At 42.8% G+C, this 22,482-nt stretch overlaps 1 protein-coding gene across 1 annotated transcript in view; it reads left to right on the top strand.

Annotated features, from left to right (window-relative positions):
* LOC147029903 (uncharacterized) overlaps positions 1-22,482 on the top strand; it is a 48,444-nt gene that overhangs the window by 5,002 nt on the left and 20,960 nt on the right. The gene's annotated exons all lie outside the window — the stretch shown is intronic.

The raw sequence follows: 22,482 nt of genomic DNA, 5'->3' as shown, positions 1-22,482 counted from the left end.
CATATTATGAGGCCCGACACAGGGTTAGATCGGGAAACAAACATAGGCGTAACATCCAAGTTACATTAGGCTCCAGGTCACTTCATCAATAACAAAACAAAACTGAAGTCATGTTTTTTTAATGTTATTTAAAATATGTTTTGTTATTTTAGGCAATTTTATGTTATTCTACGTTTAATGTTTTTAAGGATTTTTAAAAGTTGCAACTTTCATACGTTTTTTTCAGGGATTTAAAAAAATTCTTTTTTTTTTTGCTGTTTTTAGTGTTTTTTTAAGGTTAGGTTTTCATCGACATTTTTTGTAGCAAAGGGGGGGGGGAATTTTGGTTCAACATAAGTGAGAGGGTCAAAACTTTTAATGTACAAAAGAGAGTGCAGGGGAAATTTTTTTTTGTGGGGAAAATTTGTTTTCGCATAGGCGAGCGATTTTGGGGAAGGCATATGTGAATAAATTTCCAAACTTAAAGGGTTTAATTTGTTGGTTTTTCATCTGTCACTCTCCAAAATAAGAGGTGTACCATTTGATTCTCAGGGGGGCATGGAAGTTTTTATGGTAAAAAAATATCTTCACCCGCTAGTCGAGACCCCCCCCCCCCAAAAAAAAATATCCTCACCCAATTCTGCATAAAGATATACATATAAAAACTTATTCTGCCCGACCCAAACTTCCATCCCCACCCCTCAATAGGCTTACATATTATTTCATTGCCCTTAACATTTACAGAACACTTTCAAAGAAATGAATTGGCTTAATGCAAAACATGCATGTAAATAATGAGATGAAAATCACATAAAAGCTTGATGAGTTAAATTGCTTTAATTTCAAGATGCAGAACCTCTTACAACAAATATCAAAAAGACAACATTTACATAGTATACCATGTAGATTCATTCGAAAACTTTACCACATACGTACATGGAAACCAGCAAACAAAACATTTTTCCAAAGAGTTTTTAAAATGTTTAAATGATATAAAATATTGAGTCTAGATAAGACTATGAAAATGTTTTAAAATAAATATTATCAAAGGATGTAGTATAAATGTTAGTGTAAAACATTTTTGTCAAATATTAATAAAAAATATTTTGTCAATTTTGCAATATTATAAACAGAGATTTTTGAAACCATTTTGAAAACATTGTAAAATATTGTAAAAAGGTTTTATAACCTTCACTAAACCCAGCATTTAAGGGAAGGTGTCTTTCAGATCGATGAAACACTCTGGTCACCACTTAAATTCAGGCGAGTGCAACACCCCAAGCTAAGCAATTTCACCCCGCATAATCTCATTGAATTTGGAACTTTTTGAATTGCACCAATCTTCACAAACTCGTCAGGATCTAGCAGATTTCAAATAATTTGTTTTTTTTCACATGTAACAATATTCTTCATATGTTCATATTAATTTTAGTTTCTTTAATTGATTGTATGAAGAATTATGACATTCAAACAAGTGTGAACTTTCTTTTTGTGCAGTGATAATATTTTTTTTTGTAAGGGACCAATCAATAACGCAGGGGGATGAAAGGGAGAATCCAAGCTTTGGAGAACCTTCAGGATGGGATGTGAAATTTTTGTTTGGAACATGAAGTATTAAATGGAGACAATTTTGAAAACACAGAGGGGGGAGCCTGAAAATTTTGAGCAGACATGAGGGGATGCAAAATTTTGTAATTTTTTTTTCATTTCTCCCATCCCTTGTAAATATTGATCATTCTCTAAATATAAAATTGTAATGAGCAATTGAGTTTATCATTCCTCTGTGGTTTCAACAAGTACAAAATGGATATTTATTATTTGTGGAAGCATTCTGTTTCCCTATATGGAATAGCTTGATCTTAGAGCAGTGGTTTTCAAACTTTTTTTTAGTGGCGACCCAATTTCAGAACCTCTCAACATCGCGCGACCCAAAAGATTCAAAACCCAATTCATAACATATAAGATAAGATCTCATATGACAAAAGAAAATTTACTGTTTACTTTACTTTATTCACCATCGTTATGTTTTCATGGACGAGTAAACGGAGAATAGCCGACAGTATCCAAATAGTACAGTTGAATGTTTCAGAAGTTTAGTGCAAATGACATTTAGATATATCAGTGAGAAGGATGAGCCTGTTTTTCAGAAACCAACTTCTCTATGCGTGGAGAAGTAGATGACAATGCCAGGATCATATCATGCTCCATTTCTCGGCGATTTCTGTAATTTGTTTTAATCACCACCATGGTAGAAAACGACTACTCACAAAAGTATGATGAAGGATATGGCATGAGAACCTTAATGGCGCGCCGTGACAGGGTCGGGTACGACGGCAGCATTTTGCACCAGAATGTCGACAACGAATTGGTCCGCGCAAGAGCCTGCGCTCCTGAATCCTGCTGGAGCTATACAAGCTCTTCCTGTGCTGTATCATCTTCATCAGCAATCGAGTCCAGTGGAGCCGTGAAAGGGTCCCGAACCACAGAAAAGGACTGCACATCCAGCTCAGGGAAATAGTGCTGGAACTGTTCAATGAGCGACCGAAGGTGACGTGCTATCTCCCCAGAAAGACTGTCGAGCTCAGTATCATCGTACTGGCAGGTCGTTAGATGCTCCACCAGACGGGGTAAAAGGCTGAAGCGCTTAACAGTTGCTTTGTCTGCCAGTAATTTTAGAGTCGCCAGAAATCTGCTAATTTTGTCGTGAAAAATCATGAGGTTAGCCTCTTTGCCTTGGAGGGAGCGGTTGAGGACATTGAGACGTTCAAAGATGTCAACTAGATAGCACAGTTCTGACAGCCAAGAATCCGACTCAAGCAACGCCACCCATGCCGTTTTCCCTTGTGTGCGTAGGAACTCCTTCAGTTCATCTTTGAGCTCGTAAACACGCAGAAGAAAGTTTCCTCGAGATAACCATCTGACTTGAGTGTAGAATAGTAAATTCTTATGGTCGGCGTCCATCTCCTGGCAGAATAGCCTGAATAACCTAGTGTTGAGGGTGCTCGATTTGATGCGATTCACCATTTTTACGACTTCTGAGAGCACGCTCTGCAAGGTTTCTAGCAAAGTACGAGAGGCGAGCGCTTCTCGGTGAATCATGCAGCAGTGTACCATGGAGGTCTGAGGAGCCACCTCAAGCAATTTAGCCTTGAATCCAGAACACACTCCTAACATTGCTGGCGCGCCGTCTGTTGTAGAACCGAGCAACTTTCCGAAGTCCAGATCATGGTCACGATAAAAATGTCCTCGCCTTTGGTGGTGGCCTCCAATGGTTTGATGAGCAGAGGCTCATCGACAAAGTTATCAGCCTTGATGAAGCGGACCCAGACGATGAGTTGTGCGTACGATGCGATATCAGTGGACTCGTCCAACTGTATGGCGTGCCACGGCGATTCCTTGATCTTCTGTACGACCTGAGTCATTACGTCCAGACTCGTATCTTCAATTCTGCATTGGATGGTGTTGTCAGAGAGGGGTATAACTGCCAGTTTCTTCGCCGCTTCCTCCCCAACCATCAGAGAATCCATGTCCTTTGCGCATGGCAGCACAAGTTCTTCCGCAATGGAGTGAGGCTTTTTAGTCTTGGCAACATGGAGTGACACTCGATACGAGGCCTCTAATGCCCGAGAATTGGTCTGATGGCATGTACCCTCTCTGTCAAGACGTGTATTCTTGAGTGCAAGAAGTTTCCTCTCAAAGAACGCTCTCTCCTTACCCTGATAAGGCGCATGTTTTGTAGTCAAATGCCTCTGCAACTTATTTTGTTTCATAGACTCCGTAGAAAGCACTTCGAAACAAATCACACACTGAGGCCTCTGTGCCCCACTTTTATCCACCACGTAGTAAAATCCAAGGTCCAGAAATTTATCCTGGTAAGAATGATCTCGAGATTTGCTGGAGGCCGGTGGTGCCATCACAAATAAGGTCTCGAGTCGTACGTGGAGACGTGAATACAGTAGACGTTAATGATAGAGTCAGAGTCTGAGTCTGAGAGGCCGTGGATCAAACCACTAATTTCTCGCCAAAATGAACCGCCCTTCAGTGAGCCCGCGCATCGGCTGGATCCCATTCCAAGCGTCATGTTGCGCCGGTTCTCATACTTTGAACGAACCGTTTATATTACATCCCGTAAAAGCGAACACCGATCGAAAATAGACAATTTTTTTTCGCTGCAAGCGGACGCCCGCGTCCCCACGAAATTTGCTCCCCCGGGTTTGAAAAACCAAGTGTTAGAGTAACATGATGATGCAATTTTTACCGGTACTAGTGAACATGATTGTCATCCACTGCGGTGTCAAACTGTTGATCATGTAGCTCAGGGAACAGTTTTAGCTCTGCACTGATGAAGCAACTGCCTGTGAGATGCCACCCCCCTCCTGTGGAAGCTTTTCGTGGGGGGGGGGGGGTCTGTGGAAACACTTTTCCATTTCTAAGCAATTAAGTCTGTGACTTTTTACTGATGGCTGAACAAAATGAGTTTGGACATTCATTTCCTAACTTTGGGTCCGGTAACAGAGGCTGCCATCTGTTTCCCTATATGGAAAAGCTTGATCTTACAGTAACGTGATGCTGCAAGTTTTACCAGGTAGTGACCATGATTGTCATCTACTGCAGTGTCAAACTGGTGTTCATGTAGCTCAGGGAACAGTTTCAGCCCTGCACAGTTACTCAAAACTGATGAAGCAACTGCCTGTGAGATGCCACCCCCCTGTGGAAGCTTTCCGTTTGAGGTCTTTAAGAGTCTTTGGAAACACTTTTCTGTTTCCAAGCAAACAGTGATTACATTAGGTGATGCTTTCTGCAGACGTCCACGATCCTTTAGTGCCACAAAGTTGTGAACCTTGCCATTGGGGGCAGTCAGTGCCTCCGTGCACACCATGCAGTTCACTTTACGTTTCATTATTTTTACTACAAATCCAGCAATGTAATTAATAGCTGCTTCTTTGTATTCTGATACTTGTTCAAAGTTTGGTACATCAGCATAATCATGGTCATCATGTACTGGACTATCCCGGAGTATAAGATCATACTTCCGTGCTATGCTGATTGATGACTGTGGCTCCACATGGAGGATAGTTGTAGTATCCCTAAGAATACAATTGCCTATGCCATTCTTAATATTGTGCCTCATCAGGAGTCTCTTGTAGGCTGCACTAGATTGACCTGCCGTCGGATTATTATTAAATCCTCCCCGTGCGGTGCGGTCTGTAAATCTGTAATCCCTGTCAGCGCACAGACGTAAAAGGTGATTAAACCACGCAAAGTGACATTCTCTCATGGTCACATGAGGTCTGTGATTTCCACAAGTTCATTATACCAAATAATAAAACTTTGCATGAGTTACATGCAAAGTTTATTGCTTGCATTTGGAGATTTCTTACTGCCAGTCTGCTGTATTCGTACTTTGCTGTAGTGATGTTTTGGGGGAAACAAGATGGCGGAAAGTGAACTTCCGGTGACTTCACTCCTCGGTATACAATCGCTGTGGACGTGACCAATCCAGGTGTAGAGATCAGTGATCACGTCATGCTGACGAACACAACAGAGGCATTGTCTGAATCGAGCACCACTTGCCAAAATGAATCTTTCTGGTCAAAAATGTTGAAGAACTTCTTCCTCCCCAGTTGGCTGACTCCCCATCATCGGTGGTCGGCATCTGGTGATGTTCACGTTTCACTGCCGGATTTAACTTACAGAGGTCAAGGCACAACCACAACGACATCCTTTTTTTCGATGATGACCAAGTTATGTACCCAGTCCAGAGGAACATCAATCCGAGATATGATGCCCATCGCCTCCATGTCATACAGTTTATTTTTGAGGCAGGTGTGTAAACTGTGAGGCAGTCTCCGTGGTGCCTCGACAACGGGTGAAACTCCGTCTTCTAATCTAATGTGGTATGGGCGCAAAAACCTGTGTAATGTGTGTAATCATGCATGACTTCACTCAGCTCGAGTGGTGCGTTGTGAGCGTGAACAGAACACACACTGACATTGTCCTCATTAGCACCGAATTGCAGACGATCAAGGGCAGCAATTGCTTGCAACCCCAGAATCTGTGGTGCTGAAGTGTCAGCAATGTAGAATTCAAAATTCTCCTTTTTGTTGTCTGCTTCACATGAAAAGGAAGGCTTGCGTTTGTGGGTCACTTTATGTTCTTCGTACGCAGTCAGAGTTACAGAAGATTCCCGGACTTCCGGCTTCGGCAGTAATTTGTCAAAGAGGGACGACAGTCTGACACATTTGCGTGCCAGTATCCAGTTTGACCTTCATTTTAGCTCCTATTCATATGCATGCATAACAGTTCTCACCTGGGGCAGCAGAATCAAGGTCATCAATGCATAGCCGATCTGTTTTGTCTTCTGAATCGTTCATCTGTTGTGCGTCCATGCAAAGAGTGTGGACAGACTGCCTGGACTTAGTTCCACAAAGTCTTTGAAAATGAGCCTTCCTTCCACATTTGTTACATTCTTTGCTGATGGTAGGACAGTCATGGTTGCTCTTAAATTCTGCATTGGATGGTGTTGTCAGAGAGGGGTATAACTGCCAGTTTCTTCGCCACTTCCTCCCCAACCATCAGAGATACCATGTCCTTTTTTTGGGCAACCACATTGTTGATCAGCAGCTCGACTCGCATTCTCGCGAGCGACTCCACCACGAACATTGCGTCCAGTCATCTTTACGACTCTTCCACGCAGCTTGTTTACCTCCAGCGGCGTCTTGTACATTCACTGGATTTGCACGTGGCTTGCTTCGGCGGCTTGGCAAATATCCACGGCTTTGGCAAGGTCCAGGCCCTTTTCATGTAAAAGATGCTCTTTGATCCACAGATCGGACATTCTGAAAACGATTTTATCCCGAATCATGTTGTCCACCTCATCAAACTCACACGATTTGGCCAACCTTCGTAGATCCATCAGGTGATGGCCGAAGGATTGTCCATCCTGATACTTGTTCTGCCAGAAGTGCCGTTCATACACTACATTCTTCCAAGGGTTGCAGTCGTCCTTGAACTGTTTTATCACCTCTGATAATACCTTACTGTCTGACATGGGGTCGAACAAAAACATGTTGTCGACCTCAATCGCCTCCGTTCAAGTACAATGAAGCAAGGTGGTGAGTTTCTTACTCTCCGCCTGTCTTGATGCCTCTAAAAACTGATCGAATTGCTGGGACCAGCACAAGTTATCATTGAGGTTTGTGGTAGCATGAGCAGCTCCATAATCATGTGAAATCAATCTTCATGGTCACCGCTGTCACCATGTGATGATCAGACAAGCACACAGGATCGAGGCCAAGCTTTTAATAATAATGAATAAATCATGCAAGGCGAAATGATGCATCAAGATCCAGTGATGCCAGATCCACTGAGATATAGTAAAAACACAATAACAACGAAAAGCCTGACACAACGTATCTTGTCCCATATACCCACTAGATATAATGGAAGGGCTAGCTGAACGAATAGTACTCTCAAGTCCCAAATAAGCGTGGGGGTCTGAATAAGCATGAAGGGTGGAACATTTTCCAAATTTTAATAAGAGTAGAGGGCGGAATAAGCGTGTCGGGTGGAAAATCAAAAAAAGTCTAATAAACGTGCAGGTCCGAATAAGAGGGCAGGGTGGAAAAACCAGAAATGTGACAAATATAGAACATGTATTTTATTGTTCAAATACATACATTACATCAGGATGACACATCTCTCGACGGGACAACATTGTCACCCGACACGCTCGCCGGTGTAAATATGACCTGAGGGTGGCAAGAACGATTTTTACAGCGCGTGCGCTGTATACAATTGCACCGAGTTTGAAATGTCCCCGGTGTCTACCACATCTACCACGTCTCCAGTGTCCCGGTGTTCCCCCCTCCCCCACGTGCCTGTGACAGCCAATGACGAACGGCCGGTAGATGCAGTGCGTAATCTAGACCGAAATGGCGACAATTGACAGAAATACCTGAGTATTTCAATGGAAATTTGTGAAACTCGCGTGTTATATATGTGAAAACCATGGAATTTATTGCTTGACAGAAAAAAAAGCAAGAAACGCGCCCCTCTCATGTACGAACGATGAAAGACGTCATTTCCGCCCACCATCGCATTTCGCGCCGAAAGACGTCATTTCCGCCCACCATCGCATTTTGCGCCGATCGCCGAACGCTGAAAGCAAAGTTCTTCTTATGCCATCATTCTTTTGTGGCCTCCTGCCACGCTGTATCAAACTATTTCATTCCTTCTGTTATATATAAAGGTGCTTATCACAATAATAACAACATTTTTACATTTCAAATATTAAGTACGCTTTTTAATGGTTTTTCAACTGAAAAAGCATAAATTGCCTATTTTAACATTCGTGTACTCATTTGCTTCACCACACGCTGTATTGAAGGATTTCACTTGTGTGGAGGAATACGGATTTGTGCTGCTTTTGTCTGCAGGTGGGGACGAGGCTTTGTGCTCCTTTTCACTGCAATTGTTGAGGTCCTTCCTTTTGTTTCTTCAGACTTTGAATGAGGGTTTGCCTTGGATTATACAGCAGATAGAATTGTATTTCCTGGTTTTCAAGTCAATGTTGCAGGACTGCATGGACATACTTTGACTGCAACCAGTTTTGTCGTGCCTCATTTGTTTTTCGGCATTACAGGAGCCTGTGCCTCAGCTAATGATGTAGGACATTCCCCAGCTATAACTCCATCCTGATGCCGTTCACTCTTCTCACTGGTCATTGGCTCCATCCTCTGCCAAAAACTACTTTTTTTTCTTGTTCCACCCTTTGGTGGTTTGTCATCAACACTGGAGCTGCAAGGAATGAAATCACAAGAGGAGGAATTATAACATATTTGATGAGTTCAATTTCCACTCTTGAAAGTTGAGGGTGAGACGAGGGAGGTTTTCATCTCTGTACAATGGCACAAACATCCTGTCATAAAAAACAGCGGTGTTGATAAATATTGGCAAATTGTCCAGTTACAGACGTTGTGGTCTTTCCTTGTTTGTCTGAAGATGGAGAACGAGGCTTTTCTCTGCTACCTGCCCCGAATATCATCACAGCGGTGATGGTAAATCACCTTGTATTGTGTTTGGTGTTTCTACTGCTTCAGCAGCCTCTTCGATTCTTGGACGAATGCCCTTGATTATTTTGTGCATAGATTTTGTGACGAAATCATTTGGAGATTCCATATAATTTGGGGACATATTATATCCTGTGACTATGAAGAATCTTTGATTCGCAGCTTAATCTTATACTTTGGAATAAAATAACTTTTGCAGCAACGTAGATCTAAAAGCCTCTAAAATCAAACAACTGTGAGAACGAACTTCACATCAAGCCATTATCGGACCAAGTTACGAACCGTGGAAATAATCCAGTAGACCAGGAGTGTTTGGCAAGCACTGCAGGATGCAATTCATACAGCAAGTCAGGCCGAGGTTCAAGAGGCCAATGAATCCACCACGGATATCGGTCTTCATAGGTTTGACCTTATGTTGGGTTGCGAAGAGGAAAAGAATAAAAGGGTCGTTGAGCTGAGACATTGAGTGAAACAATCCATTGACAGACAATGTGCTTCCTTCACTTGTTTGCCTGTTTTCTTCCTTCGTCTGTTCATCTCCAGCAAAGATCTCAGTTCATACCTGTCTCCCTTGTACCTGTGTCTCACCGTTTCAATGCTCTGCTTTCCTCAGAGACTGTTCACTCAACCTGATTCATCTCTTGTCTATGTGTGAGTTGCTTAGGCAGCTCGATCACATGGTGCACTCCACCGCACAATCATGAGGGTAAACCATTTGATGTAAACAGAGATTGGATGATGGTATGTTATTTTGGGGGTGAACACAAAATGTGTGAATAAAAGGTGAGGATGGTGACTTTAAAGAGAAAAAAAATGAAAGAATAAAGAAGGAAAGAAACGTGCAGATCGGTGGATGACATTCATCTGCTCCATTTGTTTCTTTATTTCTGTAGCTTTTCAGCCTCGGGAAAATCTATGGCAGCTGGTGGAGATTTGCAGTTAAAACGATTCTTTTCTGGAACAGAAAATCTGTTTCAGGAGAGTTCACTTTTACAAAGATACAGACACTCTTTCTAAGGAAAATGTAGATTGTGTTTTGTCTCACCTGATGGAAGATGTGGTCAGTGCGGTATTCGCTGGTTTGACTGCACCAGGGCAATGAGCCATCGTGTTCAGTTCGATCGCGGAAAATGATATGTTTGCAAAATTCTCTGCCAATGGGGAACGAGGTACCACATCCCCTTTCACTCCAGACGACAACTTACATGCTGGTTTGTCTGAAGAAGGGGAATACGGATTTGTGCTTCTTTTGTCTGCAGATGGGGACGAGGCTTTGTGCTGCTTTTAACTGCAGAAACCTACTTGCTGGTTTGTCTGCAGATGGGGGAAGGAGGCTTTGTTCTGCTTTTAACTACAGATGTTGAAGTTTTTCCTTGTTTGCATAAAGATGAAAATGAGGCTTTGTGCTCCTTTTCACTGCAATTGTTGAGGTCCTTCCTCTTTTTTTCTTCAGCCTTTGAATGAGGGTTTGCCTTGGATTAGACAGCAGATAGTATTGCATTTCCTGGTTTTCAAGTCAATGTTGCAGGACTGCATGGACATACTTCGACTGCAACCAGTTTTGTCGTGCCTCATTTGTTTTTCAGCATTACAGGAGCCTGTGCCTCAGCTAATGATGGAGGACATTCCCCAGCTCTCACTCCATCCTGATGCCGTTCATGCTTCTCACTGGTCTTTGGCTCCATCCTCTGCCAAAAACTGCTTTTTTTTTTTCTTGTTCCACCCTTTGGTGGTTTGTCACCAACACTTGGAGCTGCAAGGAATGAAATCACAAGAGGAGGATTTATAACATATTTGATGAGTTCAATTTGCACTCTTAAAAGTTGAGGGTGAGACGAGGGAGGTTTTCATCTCTGTACTCTTGCACAAACATCCTGTCATCAAAAACAGCGGTGTTGATAAATATTGGCAAATTGTCCATTTACAGACGTTTTGTTACAGAATTTGTGGTCTTTCCTTGTTTGTCTGAAGATGGAGAACGAGGCTTTTCTCTGCTTCCTGCCCCGAATATCATCACAGCAGTGATGGTAAATCACCTTGTATAGTGTTTGGTGTATCTCCTGCTTCTGCAGCCTCTTTGATTGTTGAACGAAGGCTCTTGACTATTCGGTGCAGAGATTTGATGACTTAATCATTTGGAGATACTATTTAATTTGGGTACATAATAGTGGGGTCATTTGCTTGGAATCCGTGACCATTTTATTCCTTCCTTTTTCTCTCGATGGATTTGACAACCTGAACCATTTTAAAGGAAAATTAGCTCCTGTGCCCCTCTGAAAAATGACGGCTTACTCTGCTTGAGCCCAAGATTCAAAATGGCCGCCAACGCCATCTTGAAAAACATAAAATGTAATATCTCTGGCATCAGATGAGCTACAAGGACGAATGAGGTGTCCTTTTTCACTAATTCTGGCATTACAAATCCACTGGAATGGTTATTGCATTACAAATCCACCGTCCACAACAGCACAGCATTCTCACTTTTCAACTCCAGCATGAGCACGTAGACAGGATGATCACCAACAATTATTGCAAAAGGCATCTTTTTGTCTTCGATTGATTTTGCAAGCTTACACCACATCATTGAGAATTGTCTTACTGGGTGGGTTGGGATAGGTCATGTAGTAAATTTCTCGACTCTTCTCATCTGCATTTGACATGCTGGCGTGAAACCCTGAAAACCCAGGCACAGTCTGTTCTTCTGGCTTAGGTCTCGTTCAGTCATCTTGCGCCCTGGCCAATGCATGGATCGCACCACAAATTCTTTGCACCGATGTGTCAGGAGGAGGAGTACTTTGATCAGCTGGTGGCTTCCTGAGAGGTAGTTCCCCACGCTTCGCTGTCTTGTATGGGTTGACTTTTTGCATTTCACTTCCGAGCTCTTTGAGAGTTGTCGAGAGGTTTAATGCAAAGTTGGCACCGGGAACTGGTCTATCCTTGTGATTCTCGGAAGGAAGTTCTGTATCAAATGATTCTGGCTGCGCAAACATGACATTAGTGCGGTGTGACTGGCCAGCACCGACCGGTCAGTGTGTCGCTCTTGAAGTCATCGTTGTCGACTATAGTGAAAGCAGGCTTACCCCCAGCAAGTTCGAAGGGGCAATCAGATGAGCACTTGAGGTCATTGACCGCCCAAAAATCTCGCAGCATAAGTACGTCATTGTAACTGATGCCCAGTCCATCTTTGTGCATTATGTCGACTATCTCCCTACTCCTGGTCAGTCCATGTAGCAAGACAGAGAGATTTATCTCAAATTCAGTGCGTTTTCCAGTGATGTAGCTTGTGAGGATAGATGCAATCGATCGGACGGATGGACTGTCATCAATTGCAGACTTATTTGGGTGTTTCATCCATGTGAGCAGCTTTAGCAGGAGCTCACTGAGGTCTTCTTCTCTCTCCAGCTCGTGTATATGTATATGTATATATATATATATATATATATATATATATATATATATATATATATATATATATATATATATATATATATATATATATATATATATATATATATATATATATATGGGAGCCAGGGAATAGTATTTGTCGTGATGACTTGCTCTTTGAGTTGTGCCGCAACATTCATCACCAACTGATCATTGCTGATACCCAATGAAGATATTGCCGCCTCGATGTATGTACCTGCTGCTGTTGTATCATATACCAGTTCACTCACGTTCTTTTGAATGCGTTCATGAAATCCGATGTCTTCCTCAAATTCATTGACGAGAATTTCCTTTAAGTAGCTGGATTTTACTACTGAGTTATGAGCGTGATTTGAGATAATGCGCTTATAGTCCTGCAGCAGGCCTTGCAGTGTGCGAATTTCATGGTCTTTGAAGATGACTTGATGAATATGATAAAAGAAGAGAGCTTGGGCCTCTCAGAGGTTTACACGCTGCAGATGTTGAGTGCTTTCATCTGAAAGGGGCTTGTGGTCGCTCACATATTTGCGCCAGCACGCACGATGGTAGCGGATTTCCAACCCAAATGCTGTTTGACTATCTGGGATGGATGCAGAGTGTCAAGTCTCAATCTCATGACCTCATCTTCCAGACGGACAGTATGTAACTTTAATTTAGTCCAGGCATTTACTGTTGATGGGAGTAAAATCTGCTTGTCACGATCACTACTCTTGCATGCCCCTTTCATGCACCACACATATAGAGTCTTATTGTGAAGGACACCCATACTGGAGCGGAGCCTTTTAGGTGCACTGGCCTCTGGGGAAGGGTCTTGTTGATCTGATGCATCATTCCTTTCAAGACGTTCCTCGGATTTGTGTTTGCGTTTTTCGGCTTGAGAGAGCTTGCGCTTGCTGGATAATGATGCGTAACAAGTGCTATGCATGTGGTGACCCTTTGGTCTCTTCTCCCAATCCACATTTTCATGTATATGTTGAAAGTTATTAAGTTCTTTCCATTGTCAAGACTTTTCCCAGATGGATTCCCACTTCTCAGGTGTAATGTTTCCCAAACGATCATCTGTGGTACATCGCTTCCCACAGAGTAAAATGCACTCGTATTCATTTAATGTCTTGTCTGGTAACTCTTCACTCTCTCTTCCCTTATCCATTACTTCGGTCACTTCACAAGTCAGCGATTTTCATCAGATGGGCATGCGATGCATCTGAAACAGTACAAAAGTAATATTAGATGTACACTTGATTTTTTTGCCATTTCGTTGTATCTGGGGAGGCGATGCAGCTGAAACAGTTCAAAAAGTAATATTAGATATACACTTGATTTTTTCCCCACTTCACCATATCGTGGGCATGCGATGCATCTGAAATAATATAAAAAGTAATATTAGATATGCTAAAATAAGTGGAAAACAACTCACATGCCCATCGAGCTTGTCTTGTGCAGGAGACATTGCATTTCATGTTTTTCAAGATGGCGGGCAGTGGCGATCTGGGATTTAGAGGTCAGGATGAATCCTAAACTCTACAATAACCATTCCAGTGGATTTGTAATGCCATAATTTGTGAAAAATGACACCTAATTCGTCCTTGTAGCTCATCTAATGCCAGACATATTACATTTAATGTTTTTCAAGATGACGTTGGCGGCCATCTTGGATTTAGAGGTCAGAATGATCCCCAAACTCTACAATAACCATTCCAAAGGATTTGTAATGCCAGAATTAGTAAAAAAGGACACCTCTTTTGTCCTTGTAGCTCATCTGATGCCAGAGATATTACATTTCATGTTTTTCAAGATGGCGTTGGCGGCCATTTTGAATATTGGGCTCGAGCAGAGTTTGCCTTCATTTTTCAGAGGGGCATAGGAGCTAATTTTCCTTTAAAATGGTTCAGGTTGTCAAATCCATCGAGAGAAAAAGGTGGAAACAAAATGGTCACGGATTCCAAGCAAATGACCCGACTAAAATATTATATATCCTGTGACGATGTGGTGGCTTTGATTCAGAGCTGAATCTTATACTTTGGAATAAAATAACTTTTGCAGTAACGTTGATCTAAAAGCCTCTAAAATCAGACAACTGTGAGAACGAACTTTACAACAAGCCGTTATCGGACCAAGTCACGAACCGTGGAAGTACTCCAGTAGACCAGGAGTGTTTGGCAAACACTGCAGGATGCAATTCATAAAGCAAGTCAGGCCGAGGTTCAAGAGGCCAATGAATCCACCATGGATATCGGTCTTCATAGGTTTGATCTTATGTTGGGTTGGGAAGAGGAAAAGAATAAAAGGTCGTTGAGCTGAGACATTGAGTGAAACAATCCATTGACAGACAATGTGCTTCCTTCACTTGTTTACCTGTTTTCTTCCTTCGTCTGTTCATCTCCAGCCAAGATCTCAGTTCATACCTGTCTCCCTTGTACCTGTGTCTCACTGTTTCAATGCTGTGGTTTCCTCATAGACGGTTCACTCAACCTGATTCATCTCTTGTCGATGTGTGAGTTGCTTTGGCAGCTCGATCACATGGTGCACTCCACCGCACAATCATGAGGGTAAACCATTTGATGTAAACAGAGATTGGATGATGGTATGTTATTTTGGGGGTGAACACAAAATGTGTGAATAAAAGGTGAGGATAGTGTCTTTAAAGAGAAAAAAATGAAAGAATAAAGGAGGAAAGAAACGTGCAGGTCGGTGGATGACATTCATCTGTTCCATTTGTTTCTTTATTTCTGTAGCTTTCCAGCCTCGGGAAAATCCATGGCAGCTGGTGGAGATTTGCAGTTAAAACGATTCTTTTCTGGAACAGAAAGTCTGTTTCAGGAGAGTTCACTTTTACAAAGATACAGACACTCTTTCTAAGGAAAATGTAGATTGTGTTTTGTCTCACCTGATGGAAGATGTGGTCAGTGCGGTATTCGCTGGTTTGACTGCACCAGGGCAATGAGCCATCGTGTTCAGTTCGATCGCGGAGAATGATATCTTTGCAAAATTCTCTGCCAATGGCGAACGTGGTACCACATCCCCTTTCACTCCAGACGACAACTTACATGCTGGTTTGTCTGAAGATGGGGAATACGGATTTGTGCTGCTTTTGTCTGCAGATGGGGATGAGGTTTTGTGCTCCTTTTCACTGCAATTGTTGAGGTCCTTCCTTTTTTTTTTCTTCACACTGTGAATGAGGGTTTGCCTTGGATTAGACAGCAGATAGTATTGCATTTCCTGGTTTTCAAGTCAATGTTGCAGGACTGCATGGACATACTTGGACTGCAACCAGTTTTGTCATGCCTCATTGGTTTTTCAGCATTACAGGAGCCTGTGCCTCAGCTAATGATGTAGGACATTCCCCAGCTATAACTCCATCTTGATGCCGTTCACTCTTCTCACTGGTCTTTGGCTCCATCCTCTGCCAAAAACTACTTTTTTTCTTGTTCCACCCTTTGGTGGTTTGTCACCAACACTGGAGCTGCCAAGAATGAAATCACAAGAGGAGGAATTATAATATATTTGATGAGTTCAATTTCCACTCTTGAAAGTTGAGGGTGAGACGAGGGAGGTTTTCATCTCTGTACAATGGCACAAACATCCTGTCATCAAAAACAGCGGTGTTGATAAATATTGGCAAATTGTCCATTTACAGACGTTTTGGTCTTTCCTTGTTTGTCTGAAGATGGAGAACGAGGCTTTTCTCTGCTACCTGCCCCGAATATCATCACAGCGGTGATGGTAAATCACCTTGTATTGTGTTTGGTGTTTCTACTGCTTCAGCAGCCTCTTTGATTCTTTGACGAAGGCTCTTGACTATTCGGTGCAGAGATTTGATGACATAATCATTTGGAGATACCATTTAATTTGGGTACATAATATATCCTGTGATGATGTGGTAGCTTTGATTCAGAGCAAAATCTTATACTTTGGAATAAAATAACTTTTGCAGCAACGTAGATCTAAAAGCCTCTAAAATCAGATAACTGTGCGAACGAACTTCACAACAAGCCATTATCGGACCAAGTTACGAACCGTGGAAATAATCCAGTGGACCAGGAGTGTTTGGCAAACACTGCAGGATGCAATTCATATAGCAAGTCAGGCCGAGGTTCAAGAGGCCAATGAATCCACCACGGATATCTGTCTTCATAGGTTTGACCTTTTGTTGGGTTGGGAAGAGGAAAAGAATAAAAGGGTCGTTGAGCTGAGACATTGAGTGAAACAATCCATTCACAGACAATGTGCTTCCTTCACTGTTTGCCTGTTTTCTTCCTTCGTCTGTTCATCTCCAGCAAAGATCTCAGTTCATACCTGTCACCCTTGTACCTGTGTCTCACCGTTTCAATGCTCTGGTTTCCTCATAGATGGTTCACTCAACCTGATTCATCTCTTGTCTTTGTGTGAGTTGCTTTGGCAGCTCGATCACATGGTGCACTCCACCGCACAATCATGAGGGTAAACCATTTGATGTAAACAGAGATTGGATGATGGTGTGTTATTTTGGGGGTGAACACAAAATGTGTGAATAAAAGGTGAGGATCGTGTCTTTCAGGAGAAAAAAAGTGAAAGAATAAAGGAGGAAAGAAACGTGCAGGTTGGTGGATGACATTCATCTGTTCCATTTTTTTTCTTTATTTCTGTAGCTTTTCAGCCTCGGAAAATCCATGGCAGCTGGTGGAGATTTGCAGTTAAAACGATTCTTTTCTGGAACAGAAAGTCTGTTTCAGGAGAGTTCAGTTTTACAAAGATACAGACACTCTTTCAAAGGAAAATGTAGATTGTATTTTGTCTCACCTGATGGAAGATGTGCTCAGTGCGGTATTCGCTGGTTTGACTGCACCAGAGCAATGAGCCATCGTGTTCAGTTTGATTGCGGACAATGATATCTTTGCAAAATTCTTTGCCAATGGCGAACGAGGTACCACATCCCCTTTCACTCCAGACGACAACTTACATGCTGGTTTGTCTGAAGATGGGGAATACGGATTTGTGCTGTTTTTGTCTGCAGATGGGGATGAGGCTTTGTGCTCCTTTTCACTGCAATTTGTTGAGGTCCTTCCTTTTTTTTTTTCTTCAGACTGTGAATGAGGGTTTGCCTTGGATTAGACAGCAGATAGTATTGCATTTCCTGGTTTTCAAGTCAATGTTGCAGGATTGCATGGACATACTTAGACTGCAACCAGTTTTGTCATGCCTCATTGGTTTTTCAGCATTATAGGAGCCTGTGCCTCAGCTAATGATGAAGGACATTCCCTTGCTATAACTCCATCCTGATGCCGTTCACCCTTCTCACTGGTCTTTGGCTCCATCTTCTGCCAAAAACGACTTTTTTTCTTGTTCCACCCTTTGGTGGTTTGTCACCAACACTGGAGCTGCCAAGAATGAAATCACAAGAGGAGGAATTATAACATATTTGATGAGTTCAATTTACACTCTAAAAAGTTGAGGGTGAGACGAGGGAGGTTTTCATCTCTGCACTCTTGCACAAACATCCTGTCAAAAAAACAGCAGTGTTGATAAATATTGGCAAATTGTCCAGTTACAGATGTTGTGGTCTTTCCTTGTTTGTCTGAAGATGGAGAACGAGGCTTTTCTCTGCTTCCTGCCCCGAATATCATCACAGCGGTGATGTTAAATCACCTTGTATATCCTTTGGTGGTGTCTCCACTGCTTCAGCAGCATCTTCGATTCTTGGACGAATGCCCTTGATTATTTTGTGCATAGATTTTGTGACGAAATCATTTGGAGATTCTATATAATTGGGGACATATTATATCCTGTGACTATGAAGAATCTTTGATTCGCAGCTTAATCTTATAATTTGGAATAAAATAACTTTTGCAGCAACGTAGATCTAAAAGCCTCTAAAATCAGACAACTGTGAGAACGAACTTCACAACAAGCCATTATCGGACCAAGTTACGAACCGTGGAAATAATCCAGTAGACCAGGAGTGTTTGGCAAACACTGCAGGATGCAATTCATACAGCAAGTCAGGCCGAGGTTCAAGAGGCCAATGAATCCACCACGGATATCGGTCTTCATAGGTTTGACCTTATGTTGGGTTGCGAAGAGGAAAAGAATAAAAGGGTCGTTGAGCTGAGACATTGAGTGAAACAATCCATTGACAGACAATGTGCTTCCTTCACTTGTTTGCCTGTTTTCTTCCTTCGTCTGCTCATCTCCAGCAAAGATCTCAGTTCATACCTGTCTCCCTTGTACCTGTGTCTCACCGTTTCAATGCTCTGCTTTCCTCAGAGACGGTTCACTCAACCTGATTCATCTCTTGTCTATGTGTGAGTTGCTTAGGCAGCTCAATCACATGGTGCACTCCACCGCACAATCATGAGGGTAAACCATTTGATGTAAACAGAGATTGGATGATGGTGTGTTATTTTGGGGGTGAACACAAATTGGTGAATAAAAGGTGAGGATGGTGACTTTAAAGAGAAAAAAAATGAAAGAATAAAGAAGGAAAGAAACGTGCAGATCGGTGGATGACATTCATCTGCTCCATTTGTTTCTTTATTTCTGTAGCTTTTCAGCCTCGGGAAAATCTATGGCAGCTGGTGGAGATTTGCAGTTAAAACGATTCTTTTCTGGAACAGAAAATCTGTTTCAGGAGAGTTCACTTTTACAAAGATACAGACACTCTTTCTAAGGAAAATGTAGATTGTGTTTTGTCTCACCTGATGGAAGATGTGGTCAGTGCGGTATTCGCTGGTTTGACTGCACCAGGGCAATGAGCCATCGTGTTCAGTTCGATTGCGGAAAATGATATGTTTGCAAAATTCTCTGCCAATGGGGAACGAGCTACCACATCCCCTTTCACTCCAGACGACAACTTACATGCTGGTTTGTCTGAAGAAGGGGAATACGGATTTGTGCTGCTTTTGTCTGCAGATGGGGACGAGGCTTTGTGCTGCTTTTAACTGCAGAAACCTACTTGCTGGTTTGTCTGCAGATGGGGGAAGGAGGCTTTGTTCTGCTTTTAACTGCAGATTTTGGTTTCAGACCAGGTCACTCTACCCTAGATATGCTGCTACTGCTCTCCCATCAATGGATGGAGGTCCTCAATGCCAGACAGGAAATCCGAGCCGTATCCCTGGACATATCACGTGCTTTTGACACAGTCTGGCACCCTGCCCTACTCACCAAACTCTCTTCCCATGGTATTCAAGGCCATCTCCACTCATGGCTCGCAGACTTCCTCTCCTGTCGCAGTCAACGTGTGGCCCTAAATGGAGTTCTTTCATCCCCTCTTCCTGTGCAGGCTGGAGTTCCTCAAGGTAGCGTTCTGGGCCCTGTTCTTTTTCTGGTTTTCATCAATGATCTCTCGGACTCTCTGGAAAATCCTCTATTTCTCTTTGCCGATGACTCCACCCTCTGCCGTACCATCTGTCATCCCTCAGACCGGCAAGCAGCAGCTTCTTCGCTCACTGCAGATCTGGATAAAATCACAAACTGGTCCAACACGTGGAACATGTCTTTCAATCCAGACAAATCTCACACTCTCACTATGTCTCTTCGAAAGGACCGTTTACAAAACCCCCCCATCCACTTTCTCAACAATCCTCTGGAAGAAGTCTTTTCTTTCAAGCTTCTGGGTCTCACTATCTGCTATGACCTTTCCTGGGAAAGTCACATTTCCAACCTTGCCTCAAAAGCCAGTCGCCGACTGGGAATCCTCCGTCGTGCAAAGTCCTTCCTCGGCCCTCTTGAGCTCCTGACCACTTACAAAGCTTTTGTCCGTAGCCTGATGGAGTACTGCTCTCCCCTCTGGGCTGGTGCTCCTGCCTCCCACCTTTCTCGACTTCACGCTGTCGAAACCAGGGCTTTTAAGATCATTGGCATCTCCCGCAATGAAGCTGAGTCTTTGGGCCTCTCACTCAATCACCGCAGGTTGGTCGGTGGTCTTTCTGTCTTCTACCGACTCCTCTCCAGCCTTGCCCCCCTGCTCTCTCTGTGATTTGTCCCAACCACATTTCCACAGGGCGCTCAAGGTCCGCCAACAACCCCCTTCTGGTAAAACTACCAAAATCACGAATCACTGCTCATCTTCACTCTTTCATTCCTCTTTTTTCCCGCCTTTGGAATAAACTTCCTCACTCTATTCTTTCCCATTCTTCCCTCCAGGCTTTCAAAACAGCTGTTCACCACCACCTCTTATCTTCCCCCATCCAAATCCTCGATCTTTTCTACCCCCGATAATCCACCCAAGCCCACTTCCTTCAATTCTCCTGCTTTCCTTCCTGAAAGTCCCTTTAATGTCCATCTTCCCCTCGCCATGTTCCCCGTCCCATCCCCATCCCTCTCCCTTCCACAGTTCACCTGTGTCTGTTCCCCAATGTTTTGTCCCTTCCACTCCCGCCGCCCCTCTTGTCTCATGCCTCCTTGCTGTGAGTTGTGTGTTCGCTCTCATATGAGCCTCGACCAAGGTATACAAGAAAAAAAAAAAAAAAAAAAAAAAAAAAGATGTTGAAGTTTTTCCTTGTTTGCATAAAGATGAAAATGAGGCTTTGTGCTCCTTTTCACTGCAATTGTTGAGGTCCTTCCTTTTTTTTCTTCAGCCTTTGAATGAGGGTTTGCCTTGAATTAGACAGCAGATAGTATTGCATTGCCTGGTTTTCAAGTCAATGTTGCAGGACTGCATGGACATACTTGGACTGCAACCAGTTTTGTCATGCCTCATTGGTTTTTCAGCATTACAGGAGCATGTGCCTCAGCTAATGATGGAGGACATTCCCCAGCTCTCACTCCATCCTGATGCCGTTCATGCTTCTCACTGGTCTTTGGCTCCATCCTCTGCCAAAAACTGCTTTTTTTCTTGTTCCACCCTTTGGTGGTTTGTCACCAACATGGGAGCTGCCAAGAATGAAATCACAAGAGGAGGAATTATAACATATTTGATGAGTTCAATTTACACTCTTAAAAGTTGAGGGTGAGACGAGGGAGGTTTTCATCTCTGCACTTTTGCACAAACATCCTGTCATAAAAAACAGCAGTGTTGATAAATATTGGCAAATTGTCCATTTACAGATGTTGTGGTCTTTCCTTGTTTGTCTGAAGATGGAGAACGAGGCTTTTCTCTGCTTCCTGCCCCGAATATCATCACAGCGGTGATGTTAAATCACCTTGTATATCCTTTGGTGGTGTCTCCACTGCTTCAGCAGCATCTTCGATTCTTGGACGAAGGCCCTTGATTATTTGGTGCATAGATTTTGTGACGTTATCATTTGGAGATTCAATAAAATTTGGGGACATATTATATCCTGTGACTATGAAGAATCTTTGATTCGCAGCTAAATCTTATATTTGGGAATAAAATTACTTTTGCAGCAACGTAGATCTCAAAGCCTCTAAAATCAGACAACTGTGAGAACGAACTTCACAACAAGGCATGATCTGAACAAGTTATGAACCGTGGAAGTACTCCAGTAGACCAGGAGTGTTTGGCAAACACTGCAGGACGCAATTCATGCAGCAAGTCAGGCCGAGGTTCAAAAGGCCAATGAATCCACCACGGGATCGGTCTTCATAGCTTTGATCTCATGTTGGGTTTGGGAAGAGGAAAATAATAAAAGGGTCGTTCAGCCGAGACAATGAGTGAAACAATCCATTGACAGACAATGTGCTTCCTTCACTTGTTTACCTGTTTTCTTCCTTCGTCTGTTCATCTCCAGCCAAGATCTCAGTTCATACCTGTCTCCTTGTACCTGTGTCTTACCATTTCAATGCTGTGGTTTCCTCATAGATGGTTCACTCAACCTGATTCATCTCTTGTCTATGTGTGAGTTGTTTTGGCAGCTCAATCACATGGTGCACTCCACCGCACAATCATGAGGGTAAACCATTTGATGTCAACAGAGATTGGATGATGGTATGTTATTTTGGGGGTGAACACAAAATGTGTGAATAAAAGGTGAGGATGGAGACTTTGAAGAGAAAAAAAAAAATGAAAGAATAAAGGAGGAAAGAAACGTGCAGGTCGGTGGATGACAATCATGTGTTCCATTTGTTT

Source organism: Eptatretus burgeri, chromosome 3 (assembly GCF_056783735.1).
Source record: "Eptatretus burgeri isolate ZD-2024b chromosome 3, Ebu_testis_v1, whole genome shotgun sequence".
NCBI classification, from domain to species: domain Eukaryota; kingdom Metazoa; phylum Chordata; class Myxini; order Myxiniformes; family Myxinidae; genus Eptatretus; species Eptatretus burgeri.
This window is presented reverse-complemented; position numbering and strand designations above follow the sequence as displayed.